This window comes from Leptodactylus fuscus, chromosome 2 (assembly GCF_031893055.1).
Source record: "Leptodactylus fuscus isolate aLepFus1 chromosome 2, aLepFus1.hap2, whole genome shotgun sequence".
Taxonomy (NCBI): domain Eukaryota; kingdom Metazoa; phylum Chordata; class Amphibia; order Anura; family Leptodactylidae; genus Leptodactylus; species Leptodactylus fuscus.
This window is the reverse complement of record NC_134266.1, coordinates 152633257-152650364: the sequence shown is the minus strand read 5'-3', so window position 1 is coordinate 152650364 and position 17108 is coordinate 152633257. Positions and strand designations below refer to the sequence as shown.

The window sequence follows — 17108 nt, the reverse complement described above, 5'->3', positions numbered from 1 at the left end:
ATTGGCTGCCGAAAACATGTGACCTCTAATTTAAAAGAACAGCGACGCCCAGCTTCGCGTCATTCTGAGCTTGCAATTCACCGAGGACGGAGGTTTCCGTCCAGCTAGCTAGGGCTTAGATTCTGGGTAGGCAGGGACAGGCTAGGATAGGAAGGAGAAGACAACCAACAGCTCTTGTAAGAGCTAAATTCCAGGGAGAAGCTTGTCAGTGTAACGTGGCACTGACGGGCTCAATCGCCGCAACCCAGCTTTCCCAGGATCCTGAATGGAATACACTGTCAGTGTATTCCCGTATACCCGATATATACCCCGATACCCGTTCCAACGGTGTGCCCCCCCACCTTCACCCCAGAAATACCCTGCAAGTCCCCTAGCAATAGAATTGGGGCTATATACACCCACAATTTTTACTACTGGTATACAGTGCCATTGTCTGACTGGGAATTCAAAGAATATATTGGGAATACAAATACCCTCATTTCTTGCTACTGCCATATAGTGCCAGTTTCTGACTGGTAATTCAAAGAATATATTGGGGTTACGTGCACCCACAATTTTTACTACTGGTATACAGTGCCATTGTCTGACTGGGAATTCAAAGAATATATTGGGAATACAAATACCCTCATTTCTTGCTACTGCCATATAGTGCCAGTGTCTGACTGGGAATTCAAAGAATATATTGGGGTTACGTGCACCCACAATTTTTACTACTGGTATACAGTGCCATTGTCTGACTGGGAATTCAAAGAATATATTGGGAATACAAATACCCTCATTTCTTGCTACTGCCATATAGTGCCAGTGTCTGACTGGGAATTCAAAGAATATATTGGGGTTACGTGCACCCACAATTTTTACTACTGGTATACAGTGCCATTGTCTGACTGGGAATTCAAAGAATATATTGGGAATACAAATACCCTCATTTCTTGCTACTGCCATATAGTGCCAGTGTCTGACTGGGAATTCAAAGAATATATTGGGGTTACGTGCACCCACAATTTTTACTACTGGTATACAGTGCCATTGTCTGACTGGGAATTCAAAGAATATATTGGGAATACAAATACCCTCATTTCTTGCTACTGCCATATAGTGCCAGTGTCTGACTGGTAATTCAAAGAATATATTGGGGTTACGTGCACCCACAATTTTTACTACTGGTATACAGTGCCATTGTCTGACTGGGAATTCAAAGAATATATTGGGAATACAAATACCCTCATTTCTTGCTACTGCCATATAGTGCCAGTGTCTGACTGGGAATTCAAAGAATATATTGGGGTTACGTGCACCCACAATTTTTACTACTGGTATACAGTGCCATTGTCTGACTGGGAATTCAAAGAATATATTGGGAATACAAATACCCTCATTTCTTGCTACTGCCATATAGTGCCAGTGTCTGACTGGGAATTCAAAGAATATATTGGGGTTACGTGCACCCACAATTTTTACTACTGGTATACAGTGCCATTGTCTGACTGGGAATTCAAAGAATATATTGGGAATACAAATACCCTCATTTCTTGCTACTGCCATATAGTGCCAGTGTCTGACTGGGAATTCAAAGAATATATTGGGGTTACGTGCACCCACAATTTTTACTACTGGTATACAGTGCCATTGTCTGACTGGGAATTCAAAGAATATATTGGGAATACAAATACCCTCATTTCTTGCTACTGCCATATAGTGCCAGTGTCTGACTGGGAATTCAAAGAATATATTGGGGTTACGTGCACCCACAATTTTTACTACTGGTATACAGTGCCATTGTCTGACTGGGAATTCAAAGAATATATTGGGAATACAAATACCCTCATTTCTTGCTACTGCCATATAGTGCCAGTGTCTGACTGGGAATTCAAAGAATATATTGGGGTTACGTGCACCCACAATTTTTACTACTGGTATACAGTGCCATTGTCTGACTGGGAATTCAAAGAATATATTGGGAATACAAATACCCTCATTTCTTGCTACTGCCATATAGTGCCAGTGTCTGACTGGTAATTCAAAGAATATATTGGGGTTACGTGCACCCACAATTTTTACTACTGGTATACAGTGCCATTGTCTGACTGGGAATTCAAAGAATATATTGGGAATACAAATACCCTCATTTCTTGCTACTGCCATATAGTGCCAGTGTCTGACTGGGAATTCAAAGAATATATTGGGGTTACGTGCACCCACAATTTTTACTACTGGTATACAGTGCCATTGTCTGACTGGGAATTCAAAGAATATATTGGGAATACAAATACCCTCATTTCTTGCTACTGCCATATAGTGCCAGTGTCTGACTGGGAATTCAAAGAATATATTGGGGTTACGTGCACCCACAATTTTTACTACTGGTATACAGTGCCAATTTCTAACTAGGAATTCAAAATGCGCAAGGCTCCCGGAAAGGGACGTGGACGAGGCCGTGGGCGAGGTCGGGGGAATGGTTCTGGGGAGCAAGGTAGCAGTGAAGCCACAGGGCGTCCCGTGCCTACTCCTGTGGGGCAGCAAGCATTGCGCCACTCCACAGTGCCAGGGTTGCTTGCCACATTAACTAAACTGCAGGGTACAAACCTTAGTAGGCCCGAGAACCAGGAACAGGTCTTGCAATGGCTGTCAGAGAACGCTTACAGCACATTGTCCAGCAGCCAGTCAGACTCTGCCTCCTCTCCTCCTATTACCCAACAGTCTTGTCTTCCTTCCTCCCAAAATTCCGAAGCTTTACAGAACAATAACCCAAACTGTCCCTGCTCCCCAGAGCTGTTCTCCGCTCCTTTCATTGTCCCTCAACCTGCCTCTCCACGTCACGATTCCACGAACCTAACAGAGGAGCATCTGTGTCCAGATGCTCAAACACTAGAGTCTCCTCCATCTCCGTTCGATTTGGTGGTGGATGACCAGCAACCCACCCTCATCGACGATGATGTGACGCAGTTGCCGTCAGGGCATCCAGTTGACTGGCGCATTGTGCGGGAGGAGGAGATGAGACAGGAGTTGGAAGAGGAAGTGGTGGATGATGAGGACACTGACCCGACCTGGACAGGGGGGATGTCAAGCGGGGAAAGTAGTGTGGATGTTGAGGCAGGTGCAGCACCAAAAAGGGTAGCTAGAGGCAGAGGCAGAGGTCAGCAGCTTAGGCGAAGCCAGGCCACACCCGGAATCTCCCAAGATGTTCCAGTTCGTACCCAGCCCCGAAAAACTCCCACCTCGAGGGCACGTTTCTCGAAGGTGTGGAGTTTTTTCAAGGAATGCGCCGAGGACAGATATAGTGTTGTCTGCACAATTTGCCTCTCGAAATTGATTAGGGGCTCTGAGAAGAGCAACCTGTCCACCACTTCAATGCGCCGTCATTTGGAATCCAAGCACTGGAATCAGTGGCAGGCAGCAACGGCAGGACAAAGGCCGCCTGCCGTTCACGCCACTGCCACTGCCTCTGCCTCTGCCACTGCCACTGCTGACTGTGCTGGCGATGCACTCCAGAGGACGAGCCAGGACACCACTTCATCTGCCTCCGCCACTTTGTTGACTTCTACCTCATCCTCCCCTGGTCCTGTCTTATCTCCTTCTCCTGCACCATCAAAGGCACCATCAGGCGTTTCTTTACAACAACCCACCATCTCTCAGACATTGGAGCGGCGGCAGAAATACACTGCTAACCACCCACACGCGCAAGCCTTGAACGCCAACATCGCTAAACTGCTGGCCCAGGAGATGTTGGCGTTCCGGCTTGTTGAAACTCCCGCCTTCCTGGACCTGATGGCAACTGCGGCACCTCGCTATGCCGTCCCTAGCCGTCACTACTTCTCCCGGTGTGCCGTCCCCGCCTTGCACCAGCACGTGTCACTCAACATCAGGCGGGCCCTTAGTTCCGCGCTTTGCACAAAGGTCCACTTGACCACCGACGCGTGGACAAGTGCATGCGGACAGGGACGCTACATTTCACTGACGGCACACTGGGTGAATGTAGTTGAGGCTGGGACTGCTTCCCAAACTGGCCCGGTGTACCTCGTCTCCCCGCCTAACATTCCTGGCAGGGACACGAGAAGAACACCCCCCTCCTCCTCCTCCTCTACCGCCTCCTCCTCCGCCACCGCCTCCTCCTCCGCCACCGCCTCCTCCTCCGCTGTTAGATTGACCCCAGCTACGAGTTGGAAACGTTGCAGCACTGGCGTTGGTAGACGTCAGCAGGCTGTGCTGAAGCTGATCAGCTTGGGGGACAGACAGCACACTGCCTCCGAGGTGAGGGATGCCCTCCTCGATGAGACGGCAATATGGTTTGAGCCGCTGCACCTGGGCCCAGGCATGGTCGTTTGTGATAACGGCCGGAACCTGGTAGCAGCTCTGGAGCTTGCCGGACTCCAACATGTTCCATGCCTGGCCCACGTCTTCAACCTAGTGGTGCAACGTTTCCTAAAGAGCTACCCCAATGTTCCAGAGCTACTGGTGAAAGTGCGGCGCATGTGCGCCCACTTTCGCAAGTCGACAGTAGCCGCTGCTAGCTTAAAATCTCTCCAGCAACGCCTGCATGTGCCACAACACCGGCTTTTGTGCGACGTCCCCACACGCTGGAACTCAACGTTTCAGATGTTGAATAGAGTGGTTGAGCAGCAGAGACCTTTGATGGAATACCAGCTACAAAACCCTAGGGTGCCACAAAGTCAGCTGCCTCAGTTTCACATCCATGAGTGGCCATGGATGAGAGACCTTTGTGACATCCTACGGGTCTTTGAGGAGTCCACAAGGAGGGTGAGCTCTGAGGATGCGATGGTGAGCCTTACAATCCCGCTCTTGTGTGTTCTGAGAGAATCCCTGATTGACATCAGGGATAACTCAGATCACACAGAGGAGTTAGGGATAGCATCCGATCCGTCACAGCTGGAGAGTAGGTCCACACATCTGTCCGCTTCACTGCGTTTAATGGAGGAGGAGGAGGAGGAGGAGGAGGAGGAAGAAGAGTTGTCCGATGATGTGATGGTGATACAGGAGGCTTCCGGGCAACTTCGAATCGTCCCATTGTTGCAGCGCGGATGGGTAGACATGGAGGATGAGGAGGAAATGGAGATTGAACTTTCCGGTGGGGCCAGAGGAGTCATGCCAACTAACACTGTGGCAGACATGGCTGAGTTCATGTTGGGGTGCTTTACAACCGACAAGCGTATTGTCAAAATCATGGAGGACAACCAGTACTGGATCTTTGCTATCCTTGACCCCCGGTATAAAAACAACATCTCGTCTTTTATTCCGGTAGAGGGGAGGGCCAATCGCATCAATGCTTGCCACAGGCAATTGGTGCAGAATATGATGGAGATGTTTCCAGCATGTGACAGTGGCGGCAGGGAGGGCAGTTCCTCCAGTAGGCAACCAAGTTCTCACCGGTCCACACAAACGAGGGGCACACTGTCTAAGGTCTGGGACACCTTGATGGCACCCCCTCGCCAAAGTGCCGCCACGGAGGGTCCTAGTGTCACCAGGCGTGAGAAGTATAGGCGCATGTTGCGGGAATACCTTTCCGACCACAGCCCTGTCCTCTCCGACCCCTCTGCGCCCTACACGTATTGGGTGTCGAAGTTGGACCTGTGGCTTGAACTTGCCCTATATGCCTTGGAGGTGCTGTCCTGTCCTGCCGCCAGCGTCCTATCTGAGAGGGTGTTCAGTGCAGCCGGTGGCATCATCACTGACAAGCGCACCCGTCTGTCAGCTGAGAGTGCCGACCGGCTCACTTTGATAAAAATGAACCACCACTGGGTAGAGCCGTCATTTTTGTGCCCACCTGTGTAAAGCACCCCAACATGAAACTCCATGTCTGTACTCAACCTCTCCAATTCCTCCGCATCCTCATACTCATCCACCATAAGCGTTGCACAATTCTGCTAATACTAGGCTCCCTCCAACATGATTTCCCCCAACTCTGCTGGTTAGAGGCTCCCTCCACCCTGATTTCCACCAACTCTGCTGGTTAGAGGCTCCCTCCACCCTGCTTTCCCACAACTCTGCTGGTTAGAGGCTCCTTCCACCATGAATTTGCCCAAACTGGGCTGTTTAGAGGCTCCCTCCACCATGAATTGGTCCAAACTGGGCTGGTTAGAGGCTCCCTCCACCATTAATTGGTCCAAACTGGGCTGGTTAGAGGCTCCCTCCACCATGAATTTCCCAAAACTTGGCTGTTTAGAGGCTCCCTCCACCATTAATTGGTCCAAACTGGGCTGGTTAGAGGCTCCCTCCACCATGAATTGGTCCAAACTGGGCTGGTTAGAGGCTCCCTCCACCATTAATTGGTCCAAACTGGGCTGGTTAGAGGCTCCCTCCACCATTAATTGGTCCAAACTGGGCTGGTTAGAGGCTCCCTCCACCATGAATTTGCCCAAACTGGGCTGGTTAGAGGCTCCCTCCACCATGAATTTGCCCAAACTGGGCTGTTTAGAGGCTCCCTCCACCATGAATTGGTCCAAACTGGGTTTTTTAGAGGCTCCCTCCACCATGAATTGGTCCAAACTGGGCTGGTTAGAGGCTCCCTCCACCATGAATTTCCCAAAACTTGGCTGTTTAGAGGCTCCCTCCACCATGAATTGGTCCAAACTGGGCTGGTTAGAGGCTCCCTCCACCATTAATTGGTCCAAACTGGGCTGGTTAGAGGCTCCCTCCACCATGAATTTGCCCAAACTGGGCTGTTTAGAGGCTCCCTCCACCATGAATTTGCCCAAACTGGGCTGGTTAGAGGCTCCCTCCACCATGAATTGGTCCAAACGGGTTTTTAGAGGCTCCCTTCACCATGAATTGGTCCAAACTTGGCTGTTTAGAGGCTCCCTCCACCATGAATTGGTCCAAACTGGGGTGGTTAGAGGCTCCCTCCACCATTAATTGGTCCAAACTGGGCTGGTTAGAGGCTCCCTCCACCATTAATTGGTCCAAACTGGGCTGGTTAGAGGCTCCCTCCACCATGAATTGGTCCAAACTGGGGTTTTTAGAGGCTCCCTCCACCATGAATTGGTCCAAACTTGGCTGTTTAGAGGCTCCCTCCACCATTAATTGGTCCAAACTGGGCTGGTTAGAGGCTCCCTCCACCATGAATTGGTCCAAACTGGGTTTTTTAGAGGCTCCCTCCACCATGAATTTGCCCAAACTGGGCTGTTTAGAGGCTCCCTCCACCATGAATTGGTCCAAACTGGGTTTTTTAGAGGCTCCCTCCACCATGAATTGGTCCAAACTGGGCTGGTTAGAGGCTCCCTCCACCATGAATTGGTCCAAACTGGGGTGGTTAGAGGCTCCCTCCACCATTAATTGGTCCAAACTGGGCTGGTTAGAGGCTCCCTCCACCATTAATTGGTCCAAACTGGGCTGGTTAGAGGCTCCCTCCACCATGAATTTGCCCAAACTGGGCTGGTTAGAGGCTCCCTCCACCATGAATTGGTCCAAACTGGGGTGGTTAGAGGCTCCCTCCACCATTAATTGGTCCAAACTGGGCTGGTTAGAGGCTCCCTCCACCATTAATTGGTCCAAACTGGGCTGGTTAGAGGCTCCCTCCACCATTAATTGGTCCAAACTGGGCTGGTTAGAGGCTCCCTCCACCATGAATTTGCCCAAACTGGGCTGTTTAGAGGCTCCCTCCACCATGAATTTGCCCAAACTGGGCTGGTTAGAGGCTCCCTCCACCATGAATTGGTCCAAACTGGGGTGGTTAGAGGCTCCCTCCACCATTAATTGGTCCAAACTGGGCTGGTTAGAGGCTCCCTCCACCATTAATTGGTCCAAACTGGGCTGGTTAGAGGCTCCCTCCACCATGAATTTGCCCAAACTGGGCTGTTTAGAGGCTCCCTCCACCATGAATTTGCCCAAACTGGGCTGGTTAGAGGCTCCCTCCACCATGAATTGGTCCAAACTGGGGTTTTTAGAGGCTCCCTCCACCATGAATTGGTCCAAACTGGGGTTTTTAGAGGCTCCCTCCACCATGAATTGGTCCAAACTGGGGTGGTTAGAGGCTCCCTCCACCATTAATTGGTCCAAACTGGGCTGGTTAGAGGCTCCCTCCACCATTAATTGGTCCAAACTGGGCTGGTTAGAGGCTCCCTCCACCATGAATTTGCCCAAACTGGGCTGTTTAGAGGCTCCCTCCACCATGAATTTGCCCAAACTGGGCTGGTTAGAGGCTCCCTCCACCATGAATTGGTCCAAACTGGGGTTTTTAGAGGCTCCCTCCACCATGAATTGGTCCAAACTGGGGTGGTTAGAGGCTCCCTCCACCATTAATTGGTCCAAACTGGGCTGGTTAGAGGCTCCCTCCACCATGAATTGGTCCAAACTGGGGTTTTTAGAGGCTCCCTCCACCATGAATTGGTCCAAACTTGGCTGTTTAGAGGCTCCCTCCACCATTAATTGGTCCAAACTGGGCTGGTTAGAGGCTCCCTCCACCATGAATTGGTCCAAACTGGGTTTTTTAGAGGCTCCCTCCACCATGAATTTGCCCAAACTGGGCTGTTTAGAGGCTCCCTCCACCATGAATTGGTCCAAACTGGGTTTTTTAGAGGCTCCCTCCACCATGAATTGGTCCAAACTTGGCTGTTTAGAGGCTCCCTCCACCATTAATTGGTCCAAACTGGGCTGGTTAGAGGCTCCCTCCACCATGAATTGGTCCAAACTGGGTTTTTTAGAGGCTCCCTCCACCATGAATTTGCCCAAACTGGGCTGTTTAGAGGCTCCCTCCACCATGAATTGGTCCAAACTGGGTTTTTTAGAGGCTCCCTCCACCATGAATTGGTCCAAACTGGGCTGGTTAGAGGCTCCCTCCACCATGAATTGGTCCAAACTGGGGTGGTTAGAGGCTCCCTCCACCATTAATTGGTCCAAACTGGGCTGGTTAGAGGCTCCCTCCACCATTAATTGGTCCAAACTGGGCTGGTTAGAGGCTCCCTCCACCATGAATTTGCCCAAACTGGGCTGGTTAGAGGCTCCCTCCACCATGAATTGGTCCAAACTGGGTTTTTTAGAGGCTCCCTCCACCATGAATTTGCCCAAACTGGGCTGGTTAGAGGCTCCCTCCACCATGAATTGGTCCAAACTGGGGTTTTTAGAGGCTCCCTCCACCATGAATTTGCCCAAACTCTGCTGGTTAGAGGCTCAATCCACCCTGATTTTCAAAACAAATGTTGGTGCCAACCTCAACTTACTACAAGGGCCAAATTCACTGCTGGTGACAAGCTCTCCTCACTGCAAGTGCCAAATACACATGTTTCAAGGTGTTTTCCTACTGTCAGAGAGGTGGTATTGAGTGTGTAAAGTGTGTAGTTGTTAGGCTGTGATGTTGGGGTAATAGAGGGTCTTTGGTGTGTTAGATGCCCCCAGACATGCTTCCCCTGCTGTCCCAGTGTCATTCCAGAGGTGTTGGCATCATTTCCTGGGGTGTCATAGTGGACTTGGTGACCCTCCAGACACGGATTTGGGTTTCCCCCTTAACGAGTATCTGTTCCCCATAGACTATAATGGGGTTCGAAACCCGTTCGAACACACGAACATTGAGCGGCTGTTCGAATCGAATTTCGAACCTCGAACATTTTAGTGTTCGCTCATCTCTAGTCATATGTCATCTATCACCAGAGAAAGCATTTGTAGAAATAATAATAAAATAATAATTGCATTTAAATTCCAATAAGATCATGGAATACATACATAACATAATGAGGAAACTTTCTGAAATCTATTTTTTTTTATTGTCTATAGCAACCAATTGCACTACAGTTTGCTGCATTGTCATTAGTTGCTTTGGGCAACATAGACAGACAGTTTTTCCTTTTTAGAATTTACTTCACTGTCTGACTCCAATAAATCAGTATGTGCACATATTACCAGTATGATTTCTAGCCTTCTGAGAAATTATCATGCAATTTCATACTGGAAACTAGTGCTAAGCAATCAGGTATGTTGTGGAACGGCAAAGATCTTGATCCTTCTGTGGTTCTGCAGAGTACTGGCATTCTCCAAGCACTTCATCTGAATGAGGATGTCACAATCAGATCTGCACCAGAGCATAGAGATCTGGATGTACCACACATGCACTTTGGTCCCTATTGCTAAGCAACGGCTGGAGCATATTCTGACTGCTGCTATGCAAACAGTGGTACCAAATTGTTATTCACTACAGAGTCTCAAGGACTCTCTAATGAATAATTACAGCTTGGAACTCCTGATTTGCTACAGGTTTCCTTTAACAAGCATAGCACATGAAGCATTTGTCAATCAGTTGTCGCACCATTTCAGATACCATGAAAGTTGCAGAAAAAAATAGATCTCGGATTTATGCAATATTTCATCATGTCCCAGATCTTGAAAGCTGGTGTCTTTGCAAATGTCAAAATGTCAGTTAAAATCTAAGATGTAATCAGTCAATTAAAAAATACCCAACCAACAAAGCATTGATCCTAAAACCAGTCAATTATTTTTCTAATCATAATATAGTACCAGGGATCTTGGATACACTGAATATTGGTAGACTGATGTTTCTTATTCAATGCCATCCTAGCCTGAGGATTTGCAGGGATAATTGTAGGAAGTAAGACATATCTGGCCGGAAAATACTGCTCCATTACATCTCTACCCTTACCCTACCTACACGTAAGAGATATTGCTTAAAAAACACACCTCCTCTTGTCAGTAACTGTCCCTGGAATGATATCTAGTCAGCCATTTCAGGTATTGGTTCATCAGAAGACATAGAATAGTCAGCCACAATGGCACGTCATGTGACGTCTCAGTATTAATTGAAATAGTAACACTTATGTATAATATTGACTAAAGATTTTATAGGCCGGGGCCCCACAGACCGGAAACGCTGCGGGTAAAATCGCGCGTTGTACAGTGCAGGCAAAGTGGATAGGATTCATGCGAATCCCATACCCACTTTGCGGAAAAGATCGCAGCGCAGACATGCTGCGATTTGCAAAGCCATTGCAGCTTTGCAAATCGCAGCATGTCAATTATATCTACGGAAACGCCGGCAGCTTTCCCGTAGATATAATGTTAAGAGAAAGTCAGCGGAGGAAAACTCTGTGAACTTTCTCTTAAAAGCGCTGCGGAAAGAACCGCAATGCGTTCACACAGCGGTTCTTCCCGCAGCGCTTTAGTGCTGCGGATACGGCCCGTGGGGCCTTAGCCATAGAGAGCTTTCTGTGTAGAGACACTCAACATTGCACTACTATGTGGAAGAAAAGAAAATGGGGCACAAACCTTATACCAGACCAGCAAGGAGAACAGGTAAAAAATATTAGAAACAAAAAGGAGTGAAACAGAAAAACCAAAGAAAAAAATATGCAAAAGAAAAGTAAAAAAAAATCCCAAAAACTACCAACAATCCATTGTTAGGTTTAACTCAAAACAGTTGCATACAACTAAGGAAAAAATTGGGTTTTTCCTTAGAGAAGCAACCCAAAAGTCTTATCGCTGGTTACAGCAAGTGACATTTTTAAATGTTTTAAACTAAATACAGTTTAACAAAAAAAAAAACATAAGGGAGTCTATCACTTTCCCCAAGCCTATTCAACTGCTACCACCATGTTACAGAGCACATTACAGCAGAACACAACATATATATGTGTCATGTATGTCACTACTGTAGACTGGGATAAAAACAACTTTCAAGTCTTATGCAGATGAAGCAGTTGGTGCACTGGGGGTGGTCCTTCAGCCCTAGGAGCACTGGTCTTGCCTCTCATGTAGGGTAGATGATGTCATCAACTGTCACTATATAGGGCCGTGCAGGCAGGAGATGGTAGGGATCTGAGTGGCAACAGCAGGGTTAGAGGGAGCTGAATATCTGCCCCCAGTGTAACAACTGTTTCATTTGCATAAGACATCAAGGTTGATTTCTTCTACAAAATTGACATACATAGCAAAGGTATTATGTTGATAACTGTAATGTGCTCAGTAATGCAGTAGGGACTATGAAATATACTTGGAAAAGATGATAGACTCCCTCAAAGGTTAAGCAAAATTCCTCCAGTTAACCATAGAATACCTTAGACATTAGAGATTGTTGCATAAGATGGAAGAATTTTTCTGTAACTATGTCTGAGCTGGACTATCCTCTCAGTCTTCTCTGGTAGACAGGATGTGTACTGGTCTAGTTTTTGTAAGATGACTTCCTGATGATGAGGCTGAAAGATTTTTGGATTATTGAATAAATCAAATATCAAGGTCATTTTACCAAAAGTATGTAAAGGGGGGGGGCCACACGGTGGCTCAGTGGTTAGCACTGTAGCCCTGCAGCGCTGGAGTCCTGGTGTTCAAATCCCGCCATGGGCATAAAACCATCTGCATGGAGTTTGTATGTTCTCCCCATGTTTGCATGGATTTCCATCCCATATTCCAAAAAAAGACATGCTGATAGGGAAAAAATGTACATTGTGAGCTCTATGTAGGGCTCACAATCTACATTTAAAAAAAAAAAAAAAAAGTATGTAAAGGATTTGACAATGTAATAGACATCTAGAACCCAAAAGCAGTCATTATGACGAAAGGAGGTTTTAGGAGGTTTGTTTGGATTGTTTGAGGTGTTGGGTGGATGATATTGTCATCTACATATCTTGCCATAGTCATGGCCCTTTTTGCGCCAAATGTGCACCCCTGCGCCTTGTTCACTTCATTATGCAAATGTGGGTGGAGCGAGGACGGCCAGGGTGGGAATGTGTCAGAAAAACATAATCATTATAACACTTAACAGTTTTCTGGCATGAGCTATAATGGAAATGTACACTAGTTACCAACTGGCATAGATCTCCATTCTGGCACAGTGATGTGCAGATGATATATGTTATAAATCATTTGTACGATAGGCCAATCTTAATAAATCTGCCCCATTGAGTCAAATGAAAAAGGAAAACTTGTAAAAATTTGATGAACATTTCCAATTATAGATAATAGGTATTTTATACACTGAAAAAGAAATGAGGTTTCATTTCCTTATTGCATTAAAAAAAACTCCCCAATATATAGGTGCAAAACCTCACCTTTCTGCAAATGTTCAGGTAATGAAAAAGACCTAGATGCATTAGTGCGTTGCAGATAAACAATTTGTAATGCAAGTGTTCAGTGGTTCGCTACGGGAAAGTATTGATCCTTAATTTCCATAGGGAGCACTGATGGATTACATGAGGTTAAAGCCACATGAGTGTTTGATGGAACCCTAGCAGCCGTAGTAGCACAAATGTCTCCATCTGTGCATGGCTTCTGTTGTGAAACATTAATAAAGCTCCCTGACTCTACAGTACCAAAACTAATCACTTGCAGAACAGGCCAACGGAAATTCCAAACACAAACATGGATTGGCTAAAGGGAATGTTTAGCTTTATGAAGAAAGTGATTAAAAATGTATCAGAGATGCTTGTAAAGCTTATGGTTGAAGTTAAGTGTATGAAGCAAACAGCTTTTATTGGCCTCTAGGGAATGTGACAGATAGTCTGTGGGTGTTACTGCAACATGGTACTAGTGATTGTTCTGGCCATCGTAAACTAATCACCATCTGTGTGAATGAGTCTCCTGGGAGCTTCTGGTTGTTGGACAATCTTAGTTGTTAGCATTTTTAATCAGCTACCATGCTGCACAGATAGAAAGCGTATGTTCTGCTCTTTATTTTTCCCTTCTTCAAAAAAAAAAATCATTCATTATGATTCTTCAAAGACTAGGTTCAGGTCCCATGTTAATTCCTGGAGGTTGCTTTGAAATTGCTCTAGTTTATTTTATTTCTACCGCTAAAATAGTCCAGCTTAACAATACTGTGCAATATTAAAGTGGTACCTCTAGACTAAAATGGCATCATTGTCTGAGACTAAATGGCAGTGATAAAGAACGTAATATGGTTTGTTCATTATCATTTGGTAGCATTGCTCCATTTAACGGGCGTGTATGCTATGTTTTTAAATATTGTGACCTGTGTATGATAATAATTAGAGATGAGCAAGTAGTATTCGATCGACTACCTCGCTCCCATAGGAATGCGTGTAAGTGGCTGAACACTAAGGGGTTAAGCGCAGTGAATATTTGATGCGCTTAACCCCTTGGTGTTCGGCCACTTACACACATTCCTATGGGAGCGAGGTATTGATCGAATACTACTCGCTCATCTCTAATAATAATGCTACTGCTTAAAAATATATTTTTCATAGGATATGTCATCAGTGTCTGAATTGTCTGGGATCTGTCATCTGGACCCCACACAGATTAGCTGTTTCAGCAGCCTTCAGGTACTGAAAGGTGCTGCAGTAGACGGGAAGTGCATGCAGGTTGCTCCTATTCAAGTAAGGGTCCATTCACACGGAGGAAATTCTGCTAGCAGAAAAAGGAACTCATTGAAGTCGATGGAAGGCTTTTTTCAGCGCTGAAATTCAACACCAAATTCAGTGCCATTTTCTTCTGTGTGAGTGCAACCTAATAGGAGCAGTGGTGAAGCCCAGTGCACTGTATAGCCGTGGTTCCAGAAAAGTGCAGTTCGGCTCCTATTACTTCAATAGGAATGGTGCTACACATGGTCCTCATTCACCGCAGTAGCTTTTGGCACCTGGAAGCTGATGTCCCCTCAGATCAGATATTGATGATGATGATGACCTATCCTGTGGATAGGTCATCAGTATGAAAAATCCATTTGTTGCAGGAAAACCCCAATAATAAAAATAATAATAATAATAATAATAATAATAATAATAATAATAATAATAATAAATTTTATTTATATAGCGCCAACATATTCCGCAGCGCTGTACAATTTGTAGGGTTCAAATACAGACAGAAAGATACATTACAAAGAAAGTCATTTCACACAATGGGACTGAGGGCCCTGCTCGCAAGAGCTTACAATCTATGAGGTAGAGGGGGTGACACAAGAGGTAGCAGGGGAGGCATTGCTTATACAGAGGTCAGACACTTTTGTAATACAGGTGACTGTCATTACATAAACATAAGACTTTATGAGCCGTCGACAGTCATGTCCTTTAACATGTGGATGGAGCTTGGACCTATAAAGTTAGGTTGAGATTACATCATATCATGTGGGGAAATGTGGGAGCGGGGACAGAGGAGGGTTAAGGGTTTACGTTAGACATTGTGATAGGCTTGTCTGAAAAGATGTGTCTTTAGTTTGCGTTTGAAGCTGTAGAAATTGGGAGTTAATCTAATTGTCCGGGATAAAGCATTCCAGAGAAGTGGTGCAGCTCAGGAGAAGTCTTGTATACGAGCGTGGGAGGTTCTGATAGTAGAGGATGTAAGTGTTAGGTCATTGAGTGAACGGAGAGCACGGGTTGGGTGGTAGACAGAGATGAGGGAGGAAATGTAGGGAGGTGCGGCATTATGGAGAGTCTTGTGGATGAGAGTGATAACTTTATATTTTATTCTATAATGAATGGGCAGCCAATGTAGTGACTGGCACAGACCGGAGGCATCGCTGTAGCGTCTAGACTGATAGATGAGCCTGGCCGCTGCATTCAGAATAGATTGTAGAGGGGAGAGTTTAGTGAGGGGAAGACCGATTAGTAAGGAGTTACAGTAGTCAAGGCGAGAATGAATCAGAGAGACAATAAGTGTCTTTAATGTATCTCTGGTAAGAAAAGGACGTATTCTGGAGATGTTTTTGAGGTGGAGGTGACATGAACGTGCAAGTGATTCAATATGAGGGGTGAAGGAAAGGTCTGCGTCAAACATGACCCCAAGGCAGCGGGCCTGCTGCCTAGGAGTTATAGTAAGCCTGAGACTGCAATGGATATATCAGGGACAGATCTGTTAGATGGTGTAAAGAGTAGTAGTTCAGTCTTAGAGAGATTTAGTTTCAGATAGAGTGAGTACATGATATTTGAAACAGCAGAGAGACAGTCACTGGTGTTCTGTATGAGTGCAGGGGTGATGTCACGGGAAGATGTGTATAATTGGGTGTCATCAGCATAAAGATGGTACCTGAAGCCAAATCTGGCTATGGTTTGTCCAATGGGGGCTGTGTAGAGAGAAAAGAGCAGGGGGACTAGGGCTGAGCCCTGAGGAACCCCAACAGCAAGGGAAAGAGGGGAAGAAACAGAGCCCGCAAATGATACACTGAAAGTGCGGTCTGAGAGATAAGAGGAGAACCAGGAGAGTGTAGTGTCCATGAGGCCGACTGAGCGGAGCACAGTGAGGAGGAGATGATGGTCAAAAGCTGCAGAGAGGTCCAGAAGAATAAGAAGAGAGAAGTCACCATTGGATTTAGCCATTAGGAGATCATTGGAGACTTTTGTGAGAGCCGTTTCAGTAGAGTGCAGAGTGCAGAAACCAGATTGTAAGGGGTCAAGCAGAGAGTTAGCGGATTAAACGAGAATAGACCAGGCGTTCCAAGAGTTTAGAGATGAAGGGGAGGTTAGAGATGGGTCGATAGTTAGCAGCACAGGATGGGTCCAGGGAGGGTTTTTTCAATAGCGGAGTTATAACAGCATGCTTGAAGGACGATGGGAAGATTCCAGAAGAGAGAGAGGTTAAATATTTTAGTAAGGTAAGTAGTGACAGCAGGTGACAGAGATTGGAGAAGGTGTGAGGGGAAGGGGTCACTACTGCAGGTTGTAGGGCGAGATGAAGAAAGTAGTTGGGAGACTTCCTCTTCTGTAACAGGTTCAAAAGATGAGAATGGACAGTCTGAAGTACGGTTGGTGAGGAGATCAATGCCAACTGGGGCTTGGGCAGTAATTTCCTGACTGATCTTATCAATTTTATCATGGAAATAAGTGGCAAGGTCATCAGCACTAAGGTCTGTGAATGGTGTCTGCACCTTGGGTGTGAGTAAGGAGTGAAAAGTTTCAAAAAGCCTTTTAGGGTTGCTGGAGAGAGAAGAGATGAGGGCGGTGAAATAGTCTTGTTTGGCGAGGTCAATAGTCACTCTTTCATAGTAAAAAAAAAAAAAAAAAATCAATGTTATGATTGGTGTAGTTTTATGTGAGAATAGGTGGTGAACAGAATATTGACTAATATAATTTTGGAGGAACACTAAATATAGACAATTCATTACAGTCATAATGTCTGGCTGGGGGTCAACTTCTTGCAGCATAGGCCCCCCTCCCTGCAATGTCTGTTGAAAGGATAAGGCCCCACATAGCAAGCCAAAG

General features: G+C 46.2%; 1 protein-coding gene across 8 annotated transcripts in view; it reads left to right on the top strand.

The window, feature by feature from the left end:
- The window catches only part of AUTS2 (activator of transcription and developmental regulator AUTS2), a 1077115-nt gene that overhangs the window by 799448 nt on the left and 260559 nt on the right, over positions 1–17108 (top strand). The window lies entirely within an intron of this gene.